The sequence below is a fragment of the Schistocerca cancellata genome, chromosome 6 (assembly GCF_023864275.1).
Source record: "Schistocerca cancellata isolate TAMUIC-IGC-003103 chromosome 6, iqSchCanc2.1, whole genome shotgun sequence".
In the NCBI taxonomy this organism is placed as follows: domain Eukaryota; kingdom Metazoa; phylum Arthropoda; class Insecta; order Orthoptera; family Acrididae; genus Schistocerca; species Schistocerca cancellata.
This window is the reverse complement of record NC_064631.1, coordinates 251,957,854-251,970,620: the sequence shown is the minus strand read 5'-3', so window position 1 is coordinate 251,970,620 and position 12,767 is coordinate 251,957,854. Positions and strand designations below refer to the sequence as shown.

The window sequence follows — 12,767 nt, the reverse complement described above, 5'->3', positions numbered from 1 at the left end:
GAGTCTTTGAAGCCTAGTAATGATAAGAAACAATAACCTATTAGAGAATTTACAAACTTTTATCTAACTAAGCAACAACAGCGAGTAAGTAACGTCGCGGGTGGCGTGAGACTTGAATTGTGCAAACGTGTTATACCCGGCAGAGTTATATCGGCATTGACAAGAACGGATAAGAAGTCGTTCGAAAACCTTTCATACAATCAGCATTTGGTTTAAGTGATACAAAAAATTCCTTGAAAATCTGAACTGTGTGAGAAGACGAACATTTTAAATCCTACAAATTCTAGAATGCGACTTAAGTACCTCAAGCACTGTGGCAGGAATATTTTAATTCAGAGAGAAGTACAACAATAATTGATGGTAGAAGTGTATGCTGGACACGTACCTACTCTAGAGAAATCGTCTGCAGGCTCTCGACGCTAGCACAGAGGTCAGAAACCTCAGCGCGGCTGTCACATTTGGCTGATGAGACGTACGGCTGGTGGTGGTGTGGGGGCGGGCACAGCTGCCGTGGGTTGTGACGGGCAGCCGCCAAGGGAACTGGGGAACTGTGGGACGTAGCTAGCCTCTCTCTGCATTTGACAGCTCTATCCGGGGAATGATGCGTCATTCACAGAACAGGTGAGCACGCCGTGTGGACTGCACAGGACTGCTAGTGCAGTCACTTTACCGCGGTGTGCACAAGTGTTTGCCGCGACTGGAGGCGTTCGTAAACTTTACCCTAATAGAAATTGATTGTTACTGCATTCCAGTGTCCAATAGTTAAGAAGTGGTAGCCTGTTCGTGAACAGATTGTCGAAACGGTTACGGTAATTGATGAAAAGTAAAATCGTATGAAATTCTTAGATGGGAGACCAGGAAGTACGTTTCAGCCACCAAAGTGAAAATAAAAAAAGTATTTTACTTGCAAGATTTCGCTGTTTCCTCTACATATACATTTGTTGTTGCGTGGTTCCAACAAGATCTCTTCACTATACATATCGATATACTGATATATCGTTAGTTCCAGGAAATATCGATATATATGACCAATATCCATTTCACCGTTACATTGATATCGACATGGCAAAATCGTGTATCAACATTTTTATTTTATATTATATTTTTTCGCAATTTTCGATAAATATTTCAGTTGTTCTTTTGAAATTGTGCAGAACAATATTTTATTTTCACTGTGCCAAGGAGTCCTATTATTTTTCGAGCTTACATCACATCGAGTCTTTCTCTTTTACTATGTGAAGAAAGTACAGATTGCACAAAGAAGAAGTCCGACTGCACTGTGGGGTGTGGGGCGGTACGAATAGGCTAACAAGATATTCGATGTAAAGATGCAGCACAACAATTGTGCTAAAAAATAATTTTTAACGGAACTATTGTGCTATTTCTTCCCATCAGTATGCTTCAAAAACAACTGCTGAAACTGATGAACAAAAATCTAAATGACAAGAATGGTTTTTGCGGCGGGCGGAGGCACGTGAGGGAAAGGTTGACGTAATCAGCGCTCGACGCTACCGACAGAAACTGCAATGTTGAACTTCACCACGCAATTTTGACGCTACAGCTGCTAGTTTCCTGGCGTTTACAGAAATGAAGAAACAGGGAAGTCAATATGAAGTGTTCCACACAAAACCGATATGTGACGGAAACCGAACGACGGACCCATCTGACACCTTTTACTGTTCCATTTATATGCAATTAGCATTGTTAGCAAAGTGGTTAACGCCAAGCATGAACGTGCATCGTTTTCCTTTCAGTTCTTGCTCTAAGGGGAATAAACAGGCTGCTAACTTGATGTGCAGAGTATCGAATAATAAATAGAAAATTAAATACACAGCTCTAAAACTGGCAGTATATTTATATAGTGCAACCGATATTTCTTTTTTCCAGTATGTATCATGTTGGTGATATATCGATATATATATGATGATTCTTTCGATATATGGAAGGTGAGCAACAATATTTTTTTAAAATATCGATACATCGGATTCCCGATATTGCTAAAAATATCAACAGTCCTAGTTCCAACTTTCCAATCCCCTCGTCATATAATGACTCCTGTGATTTCCTCGAATTCCCTAGCTGGTCTGAAAGTGTTATCTCTGCCAAATTGCTCTCCTTATAGCCAGAGATTCATGTGAGCAAGAGATAAAATCGGAGGGAGCCAAATCCGGGCTGCAGGGTCTGTGAACAAAGCATGTCTCATTGAATACGCCGGCCGGTGTGGCCATTCGGTTCTAGGCGCTTCAGTCTGAAACCGCGTGACCGCTACGGTCGCAGGTTCGAATCCTGCCTCGGGCATGGATGTGTGTGATGTCCTTACGTTAGTTAGGTTTAAGTCGTTCTAAGTTCTAGGGGACTGATAACCATAGATGTTAAGTCCCATAGTGCTCAGAGCCATTTTTTTTCATCGAATACGCTGCAGGACTGTCATAGTATGCGGCCCAGAATTATCATAAAGAGGGAAATTGCATGAAACCGGACGAAATCCCTCAGCAGAACGTCACCCTTCCAAACACTGCATTCCAGATGTATTTTTGGGATCCCTACATATCAATGTTTCTAGTAGGAAACCCTATTATTACTTTCTTTTTTATCGCTAATCTGATGTCTGCTACTCTCGCCACTTCCGACTCTCTTCGCTTTAGCCTTACCTCATACTCTATATTCATTAGACCGGCCATTTCATTCAACAAGTCCGGTAATTCTTCTTCACTTTCACTGATAATAGCAAAGTTATCAGCGAATTTTATCACTGATATTCTTTCACCCTGAATCTTAATCCAACTCTCATTATGGCGATCTCTAGTACGCATTTGCTTACGTCATTTCATGTGATTCGAAAACTAGTCACTAGACTGAAGTACCAATCGATCCACACCATGTGTTGCTAGGAACAGTATACTCTTGGTGAGGGGTACCAAACTTTTCCTCTGATGGAATACTTTGAGAATTCTGGTAACCAAATGAAAAGCCTGTTTATTTTTAAATAAATGAAATTTTAAAAATGAGAAAACTTATTTTATTAAATTCTTAACTAATGACACAGAAATTATAATAACATTTTAAAAAATTATTAGTATAGGAAAAATGTCGAATAAAAACCACGATGTTGTTAATAGACTTTGAAGAACATTTACTCAATTCCCATGGAACACTAGTGATCCGCAGGACACAAAAGTGGTAATTCTGGTGTAAGTTCATCACCCTTCCCTATAGTTCGCATGAAAATGTATTCACAAAAAATTATAATTCATTACAGAAATGCGGAACATCTAACGTACTTTATTATTTCAAGAAATTTAACGGCATTGTTGATATATATATATATATATATATATATATATATATATATATATATATATATATATATATATAGTTTATTTTCGTTTAACGAAAAGGTATTTCTGTATCACATTTCAATGTTACAATACAAGTCACTAAAATCACAAAGATTTTACTTTTATTAACAGGTATTATCCAGTATTTGTTAATTAAGATTTCCATTTGTTATTATACGTAGAACTAAAAACATAAATTAGGAAATACCCCAAAACAGACATCTTAGCCAGATAATTCATTATTACTATCTGAAGATACTTTGCATTATTATTTTTATCTCCAATAGATCGCATTGTGAGTAATGACCGTTGTCGCCACCAATAAAATTATCCGTATCTCAAAAACGATTAATTTCCCGACTTATGTTTATACGAGTTGTTTCCAGTTCTGACACGTGTTTCCTGCTGTAGGAATATGGATCACTTTTTTTAAACGTCCCAGATAAAGGTGTTGTTGCATATGTACTGAAATTAGCGTTTGTTTGTCACATTGTTAACTGTGATGAAACATAGTCGCTTAGGATTCCTAAAAGCGCTGGTGGAATCAAATAGGATTCGTGTGAATTGTCAGAGAGAGGAAACAGTTCGAATGCATTAGAGCACGCTTGATTACACAAGCCAATCAGACAGCTGATTTATTCATGAAGGAGCACGTGACCGCATACTTCGAGCATTATTCGAAACTGGCAACGCTTCCTATAGAAGCAGGTTCCAATACGGGCATGATACACCGCGTGACAAGATTACAGCATTTAAATCTCAAATAGTACTTTTTTTTGCGGGCTCCACAATACTCAGTCTTCTTATCTCGTCATAAATTTTAGCGAAATACAGTGGATATACTTCGATTCAAATAAATTTGTGAATGATGTTTCTGCAAGTTGAGTGGTTGGGCCCAGCCAATGTTAGTTAACCGCGCTCCAGATGCTCGCCTGTTGCATGTTCTGTAGGTGCATGTAGCGTCCTGTCAAACATGGCAGGCGGCTCACAGGCAACAATGTCGTGCCCTCCCCTTCCGACACCACCGCAAGCTGTCGGTGACAATGTTATTTTCATTGAACTAGCCATGAATTGTGAAGAATTGTCGCGAAACTATGTTTTACTGCTGTGGAGTATATGATGCATTGTAATTCACAAGCACACTATATATATATATATATATATATATATATATATGTGTGTGTGTGTGTGTGTGTGTGTGTGTGTGTGTGTGTGTGTGTGTGGGTGGGTGGGTGGGTGGATGTGTGGGTGGTCTCACAGAGATGGTTTACAACTTGACAGCATATGTTGCAAATCGGCTGTTCGACAGATTGGCACATGAATCACACGAAAATACTACTTACTTAGCATTTCACAGGTATGTGATTCGTTTGGGCTTCTACAAACCAAACTGATAGTTCAAAAATGGTTCAAATGGCTCTGAGCACTATGGGACTTAACATCTGAGGTCATTAGTCCCCAAGCACTTAGAACTACTTACACCTAACTAACCTAGGGACGTCACATATATCCATGCCCGAGGCAGGATTCGAACCTGCGACCGTAGCGGTCGCGTGGTTCCGGACTGAAGTGCCTAGAACCACTCGGCCACATAGGCCGGCAAACTGACAGTCATTTCCAATTTTTGGTGTAACATTGACCTGATAACTTCACATTCGAAGACGCTGTTGGGCTGAACCACTCAGTTCTGGTACACTGTTTTACAGTTTCTGTGAGGTTTGAGTCTTTTTGGTTTTTCATTTTGGGTATTGCAACTTCCACAATATAAAGGACTGCTGAGCGTATGCGGAACGTATCGTCATGGAAATATTTTACGTTAAATACCTTCCTAAGCCGTTATACTTCAGTAAGACCTTTATAAATAGTGAAGAAAACCGATTCAACTACTGCACAATTACTCAGGGAAAGCGCCAAGCTTAATATGCACATCAGCTGATGATTTGTATGTTCGTCAAGAGTTACTCATATGTTTCTTAATCAGTTCGTTAATACCTTCATCATATTCTGCAAGACAAGATACTTTCTTTTAACAATTTCTTCATTATTTTTGCCGTAATACAATGGCGCTAATTTCTGTTACAGTGGTCAGAATACTGCTTGTTCTGATGAGACCGATACTAATCATGTATTAGTTTAACTCGATATTGCAACACTTTCTCTCAATTCTTGGCTCATACCACGCTGCTGATGTGAGTGGCTGGATGGTTAGAAAGAAAAGCCGTCTACATTCATCGACAACGAGCTGAACTTTGTCTAACCGTCTCACGGACTAAACATTAGCAATGGCTAGAACGTTATTAGCTGCAAAGCAGGTAAACCGAAATTTAATTTGCGAGGGTATTTTTACTGGGTAAATTCACTACACTATCTTGTAAACCTGTTCCGCGACTTCTGTACATTGTAACCGGATCGGAATACACGTGTAGGGTAGATGACTGATAATACTGGGAGAGCAACGACTGGTGAATACTCAACAGAAAAACTTACGACTTCTGTATCCTAAGAAGCAAATTTAGAAGCGCAGGGTGGCAGTTATGACGTCACGCCTTGTAATGTAACCAAGACTGCAGAAAATAAAACCAGCTACATTTGCCGTCAATGTAAAGTGGTAGAAGGTTTTTGAGCTCTTCTGTGAAATAAGTATGACTGTGGCTAAAGGTGGATACTTGTTGAGGAATGTTTGAAGAAGAACCAAGACGGAACAACAAGACTGGAATGCCAGGAGAGAGAAGCTCGGGTCAAAAAGGCTGCAAGATACGAATGCAGTTTTTCTGGTCTACTATTCAGCTTGTTGAATAAGCAAAGAAGGAAATATAAGAATGATTCAGGACTGTGATTAATTTTCTGGACGAACGTATGTCAGCGACTAGAATTGCTGATGCCGCCTATCCTCTGTGAATTTGAGAAAGGTTCACAGAACGTCGTGAATGGAATGAACCATCTACAGACCACAGAAAGTAGACTTGCCGTGAATCAAAGATGATCGGAAGTAATGAGGAATAGTAAAAATGATATCCGTGATAAACGTAAATTCAAAATGAAATGATCGTATGTCATTTACTGGCCGGGATATCGCCTTCGGGGTTCGGCCGCCGTATTGCAAGTATTTTTTGCTGACGCCACTGCGGCGACTTGCGTGTCAACCATAACTTCAAAATTCCTGGCTACGCTGTAGACATAGCGAAGGAATTCAGTTACCTTGAAAGCAAAATAACGCGTGAGGTACGAAACAACGGGGATGTAAGAAGTGGACTGACACACGCAAAGGGAGCATTCACACTAAAAAAATAACTGTACAACCATGAAACCGAAGCATCTCCGAGAATGTAGGGTAGGAGGAGGTGAAGCTCCGAAATTTTCAGTGTTTTTAATATTATGGTTTCGAAGTGGTGGATTTTCCCCTGATTTCCTATTGAAATCCTTTTTTGGATTGTTACCTATACCCCTCCAAATTCTAGCTCTGTAGCATCATTCATTATAGAGAAATCTACAATTTGACTCCATAAAACGGGCTAGAGCTCCGCACTCCGATTTTAGATAAACAGGGATAAAAATTGATGACTAAGTAATAAAATAACTTAGTCAAGTTACCTTACACAATATGAAACTGATATGTCACATAAATTTGAACGTAATGCATAAAAATATCTGTGCAAAAATAGTACTTTCTGCTCCGTGAATAGAGGATTAGTAGAGTAACCTGAAAGTCTTCAGTTACCCAGGCTAGCCGGCCGCCGGTGGCCGAGAGGCTCTAGGCGCTTCAGTCTCTAACCGCGCGACCGCTACGGTCGCAGGTTCGAATCCTACCTCGGGCATGGATGTGTGTGCTGTCCTTAGGTTAGTTAGGTTTTAGTTGTTCTAAGTTCTAGAGGACTGATCACCTGAGATGTTAAGTCCCATAGTGCTCAGAGCCATTTTAACCATTTTACCCAGGCTAGGCTATCGAGGTGCCTAGTAAACATAGTACCTCTGATTGTTCCTTGAACTCACAGCCACTTGTTCTCCGTCATCAGATACTTCTCTGCCAAATAATATGTCCATAGCTATATCCAAGCTACTGTCATAAGGTGAGAAGTCTGAATCTGTGTCTGAAGAATAATCAGCTGACTGTTTGACGGCTGTTTTCTTTAATTTTCGGCAGTGATGAAATTAAATCTAATTTACGTCGTTTTCTTTCAATAGTATGCTCTTTTGTTTCATTGGAACGCCTTTTATTCTCAGTAAGAAGCTATACTTTTCCCCTGCATTCTTCTTTCATTCATTCTTTGTTAGAAGCAGAGTTTCTAATGCTTTATCAGAAAGTTTACCCTAAATCTTTATTTTACACAGTGTAATTACATCTTCACTGACATAATCTCACGCAGTGTGTGTTGAATGTCATCTTTTGCGGCTGTTATCACAGCTAACTGTCGTCAGATTGTTGTAGCTGCTGGGATTTACCACTAACCAACTGCTGGTATTTGCCCCATTTCTCCATTTTCTGCGAAAGGTGCCTGTGTTGATTTTGCGGACAAACTGGTACAATTATTTCTATGCGGAAGTGAAGTTTAAATGCACTAGTGTCAACGAGTAATTCGTTGATTCTTCTTTTCAAACCCTACATTAAACAACGTTCAAGTAAAACATTGGAAAAGCTACATGTGAGTAGTAAAAAACAGACTTACCTCATTTTCTCACCTCTAGAGCTACCTGTCGGGACGAGCTAGAGCTTAGAATAAAATGTTGCAGTAAGACAAACCTGCCACCTGGAATCCAACTCCTGAATCGATGTCAGTCAGTATGAAAACTCGCTGAGGGTTTTTAACCCCACTTTGGGCTTTACACCACATACCTTACGTGTACTGTATGGAAGTGAATAAGGAATGTGGGTAAATCCAGGAGTGGCTATTCCGACAGAAATGCTTGTAAATAACTGGAGTCTCCTGAGGTCAAGGTGAGCATGCACAGTGCGGCAAAGCAATTTGACTATACGTCAGATGCGTCGCACCACAAATGCTGTGGTGTGTAACACGTTCATTTTACCTTTTTTTTTTGGTTGAGTACACAGTTTGACAAATGAAAACACACATGTATTACGTACTGGGACTAAATAAATGATAATTTGAAAGATGAAAAGTAGCTCAATAAGATGCAGTTCATATCTGCATCCTCTTTATGGCACATTTCTTCATGACTTATAACTTTGCTTCTTGATTCAGATACCTAATCTTTATAAATGGTCTCGTTATTATATAAAAACCAATAATTGAGTTGTTTCTAAATAGAGCATAGAGAGTTTACAACATTACTTTTTCTTTGCTCGTTGCATTTACATGAAAAATAACAGATTCTTCTACAAACTGCCACCCTTTGTCTGTCCATGCTGGCGCTGGAGAGTAAAGACCACCATCAGATGTAATTGGTATCGAGTATGCATAAGGCTCCTGTACTTCACTTTTTGCTACTGGAAAACCTAACGATTTATCAATGTTTTGGCACTTAAATGCAGTGGAACCGGCAATGTACTCCACTGAATCTGGAAGGACACCAGAGACGCCTCATCACACACTGTTAAAATGTGTGTTAATAAATTTTCTTCGACATTCGTAGCTTCTGCGATTTCTGGCACAGGTAAATCATTAACAACATTTACACAGAGCTCACTGGCAGTTAAACTTAGGGATGCAGAATATGAGTCGGCGACACACTAACTCTGCGTTTAATTTTTCAGTAACTGAAGTGTTTCAGAGAAAGAAATATCGCTTCCGTTATCCGACAATATAAGGAGACGTACCCTGTTCCTTACTTCCAATAGCGTAGGGTTATGGTAAAATATATCTTATCCTCGTACCCACGGAAAAAAGTTCCAAGCAATCTTGATTTAGTATGAAAGTTAATACATAAACGTATTTAATACTTTTTAGGTCTTCGAAGTGACCCAGGAGTGTTGAAATCTTTCTGGAAAGTCAACAATCTATCACCACCAAGCATTCCTAAACAAATATCTAACAATATGCTTAGACTAATTTTCAGAATTGTGAGATTCATTCTAAATCCACTACGCAGAGGTTAATAATCATATTTTTGGGCTCTAGAGTTCAAGACATCAAAGACGTTGTTAACAAACTTAGCAAAATTATTTTCAATGGCTTTTTGAAGAGCGTACAAGACCCGAGCCGTTCATCGTAAAAACAGGCGTGCTGTGACCATTCTGTCTTGTTCGCCATTTTACTGTTAAGTGCACTTCAATAATGTGTTGTGTTACCGTTAGGTCACTTTATTGATGTTTAAAAAACTCCTGTACAGCTACCTTAGTTACACTATGTGATCAAAAGTATCCGGACACCTGGCTGAAGCCGGCCGGTGTGGCCGTGCGGTTCTAGGCGCTTCAGTCTGGAACCGCATGTCCGCTATGGTCGCAGGTTCAAATCCTGCCTCGGGCCTGGATGTGTGTGATGTCCTTAGGTTAGTTAGGTTTACTTGTCTAATGAGACTTATCTTGTGGCAAAAATACCCATCTCTTGACTCAAGATACGTGACGTGACTGTATGATCCTGCATGGCAGAGTGTCAGTCAGATAGGACTGATGATGTTCTATGTGGCACTGTGTATGGGCCTGCTGAACCCATCTGCTCCATATTCGCATGGCAATGGTGAGATCCTGACTAACAAGTGCAGCATTATCTTCACCCGCCACAACAGAACATATGGAACTTTTTCATTCAGAACGTTACACATTAAGGCATTTATACCAATGGGAAACGAAACGATTAGTTCATGTTTCGTAGATCATGGTTGGCTGCTGATGGATTCACAATCACACCCACTGTTGCTTTTCCTCGTCTGATTGAAACCGACGTCCTCGCATGTCTTTCTTCAGGTCGGCAAAGATGTGAAAATCACACAGTGATAAATCCGGACTGTGTGGAGGATTGTGCAATGTTTGCCAACCAAAATCATTCATCTGTAGCCACTATCTGATCGGCAGTGCACAGGTGGGCGCTATCGTGCAACAAGATGATTCCGTCCAATAGCAACCAGCTTGTTTTGACTCGATGACGGGTTGCAGTTTCCGCAAAGTGTTTTCTTAGCGCTGCGCATTGACTTAGGTTTCACGCTCGAGATGCTCGCCGAACACAGGGCCCTATCACCGAAGAGTAATCACATCACTACCTTACCGGAACTTGTGTCAACAATTTTGGATTTACATTATTATTGAAGAGTCAAGTTAGCTAAGATCCAGAATGAGATTTTCACTCTGCAGCGGAGTGTGTGCTGATGTGAAACTTCCTGGCAGTACGAAACTATATGCCGGACTGAGTCTCGATCTCGGGACCTTTGCCTTTCGTAGGCAAGTGCTCTACCATCTGAGCCACCCAAGCACAAAACGCCCCGCCCTCACAGCTTTACTTCCGCCAGTACCTCGTCTTCTACTTTCCAAACTTTCCCGCGAAAGGCAAAGGTCCCGAGTTCGAGTCTCAGTCTGGCACACAGTTTTGATCTGCCAGGAAGTGTTAGCTAAGATCGCTAGCACTTTTTTTATTGCTATGATCGGTTTCGACAGATCTACACTGTCATCATCGGATCTTTTAATATTATTAGATGCTCACGTTTCTTACGCCAAAGTGAAATCACATATTGTAACAAGCATGTACAACTAACAATGTTACAAGATTCAACGACGACACCGGCCGGTGTGGCGGAGCGGTTCTAGGCGCTACAGTCTGGAACCGCGCGACCACTACGGTCAGAGGTTCGAATCCTGCCTCGGGCATGGATGTGTGTGATGTCCTTAGGTTAGTTACGTTTAAGTAGTTCTAAGTTCTAGGGGACTGATGACCTCAGATATTAACTCCCATAGTGCTCAGAGCCATTTCAACCATTCAACGACGACAGTGTAGATCTGTCGGAAACGGTCACAGTAGTAAAATGAATTGCTAACGATCTTGGCTAATTTGATTCTTCAAGAAAACATAATTTTCAGATCGCCCCCAAACTGTAACTATGTCAAACATATATAGTTATGGATTTCTTTAGTGGGGAGATGTGGGATGTTTCAAGTGTTAGCTATGCCGTTTACCCTCGAGTTTGAAATGGTGGCACCAAATGTCATGATGACCTTCGACTGCAGGTGCGCTCTGCCCTTCAAGTTTCTCCATCGCGGATCCACAAGCACTGTGCAGCGCTATGAAGACACTTCGCGCAAGCTACTACGCACCGTCAAGTCCAACCTCCCAGGAATGCTAACGTACGAAATCATCCTTCTGCCCCACCCCCCTTCTGGCAATCAGACGAAAGCTATTATTCTGGCAAACACAATCGACACTCGGCGCGATGGTTGATGGGAGCGACTGTAAATTGGAAATGCTTTTACGGTCGCTCCAATTAGCCACAGCGACGAGTGTCAACTTTGTGTGCATGTGTAGTACTCTTCAGCGAATTTGTTGGGAAACACGGTAACATCCTTCTTACAGCTCGTGTCTTTCAGTGTGACTTTCACATCTTTGACGAGTTGAAGAAGGCCGTGTGTGCACGCCGGTTTCAGTCGGACAAAGAAATTGCAGAGTCGGTGCGTTTGTGGATCCACCAGCGTCCGAATTCGTTCTACGAAAAGAGAATTGACCCTTTCGTCTTCCAGTGAGATAAATGTCTTAACGTATATCGTGATTACTTTGAATCTAGCTATTCCACAGTCACGTTGTGGCGGGTGTTCGGTTTTCATTTGACAGCCCCTCATATGTTTCCCCTTCTTTTTCAAGTCATAACGCAAACACTATCAGAAACAACAATCGAACGCCATTTGCTGGCGAAGAAACTCACAAAAGTTGGTGTGTTGCGCCTAACTACTTTGGCGATTGCGCTGAAATGGCAATTATTTTTATATCTAAACATATACTTCTCGTCATGCCAATTTAAATTTTGTTGTATTGTATTGTATGTATGTTAACCGGGGGCCTAGAAACGACGGAGAGGCTCCGTCCCCGCCGCAGCCGCAGTGGTCCACAACCCCACGACGGCTACCGCAGTTCACTTCACACCTCCGTCGCCACACACCGAACCCAGGGCTATTGTGCGGTTCGGCCCCTGGTGGACCCCCCCCCCCCCCCCAGGGAACGTCTCACACCAGACGACTGTAACCCCTATGTTTGCGTGGTAGAGTAATAGTGGTGCACGCGTAAGTGGAGAGCTTGTCTGCGCAGCAATCGCCGACATCGTGCAGCTGAGGCGGAATAAAGGGAACCAGCCCGCATTCGCCGAGGCAGATGGAAAACCGCATAAAAACCATCCACAGACTGGCCGGCTCACCGGACCTTAACACAAGTCCGTCGGGCGGATTCGTGCCGGGGACCAGGCGCTCCTTCCCACTCCGGATAGCCGTGCGTTGGACCGCTCGGCTAAACGGGCGGGCAAACTTTTGTTACTTTGCAGTTTTCCTGGCCAGGAGTGCAC

At 41.6% G+C, this 12,767-nt stretch overlaps 1 protein-coding gene across 1 annotated transcript in view; it reads right to left on the bottom strand.

Moving 5' to 3' along the window:
• LOC126088269 (trissin receptor-like) overlaps positions 1 to 12,767 on the bottom strand; it is a 197,475-nt gene that overhangs the window by 150,618 nt on the left and 34,090 nt on the right. The window lies entirely within an intron of this gene.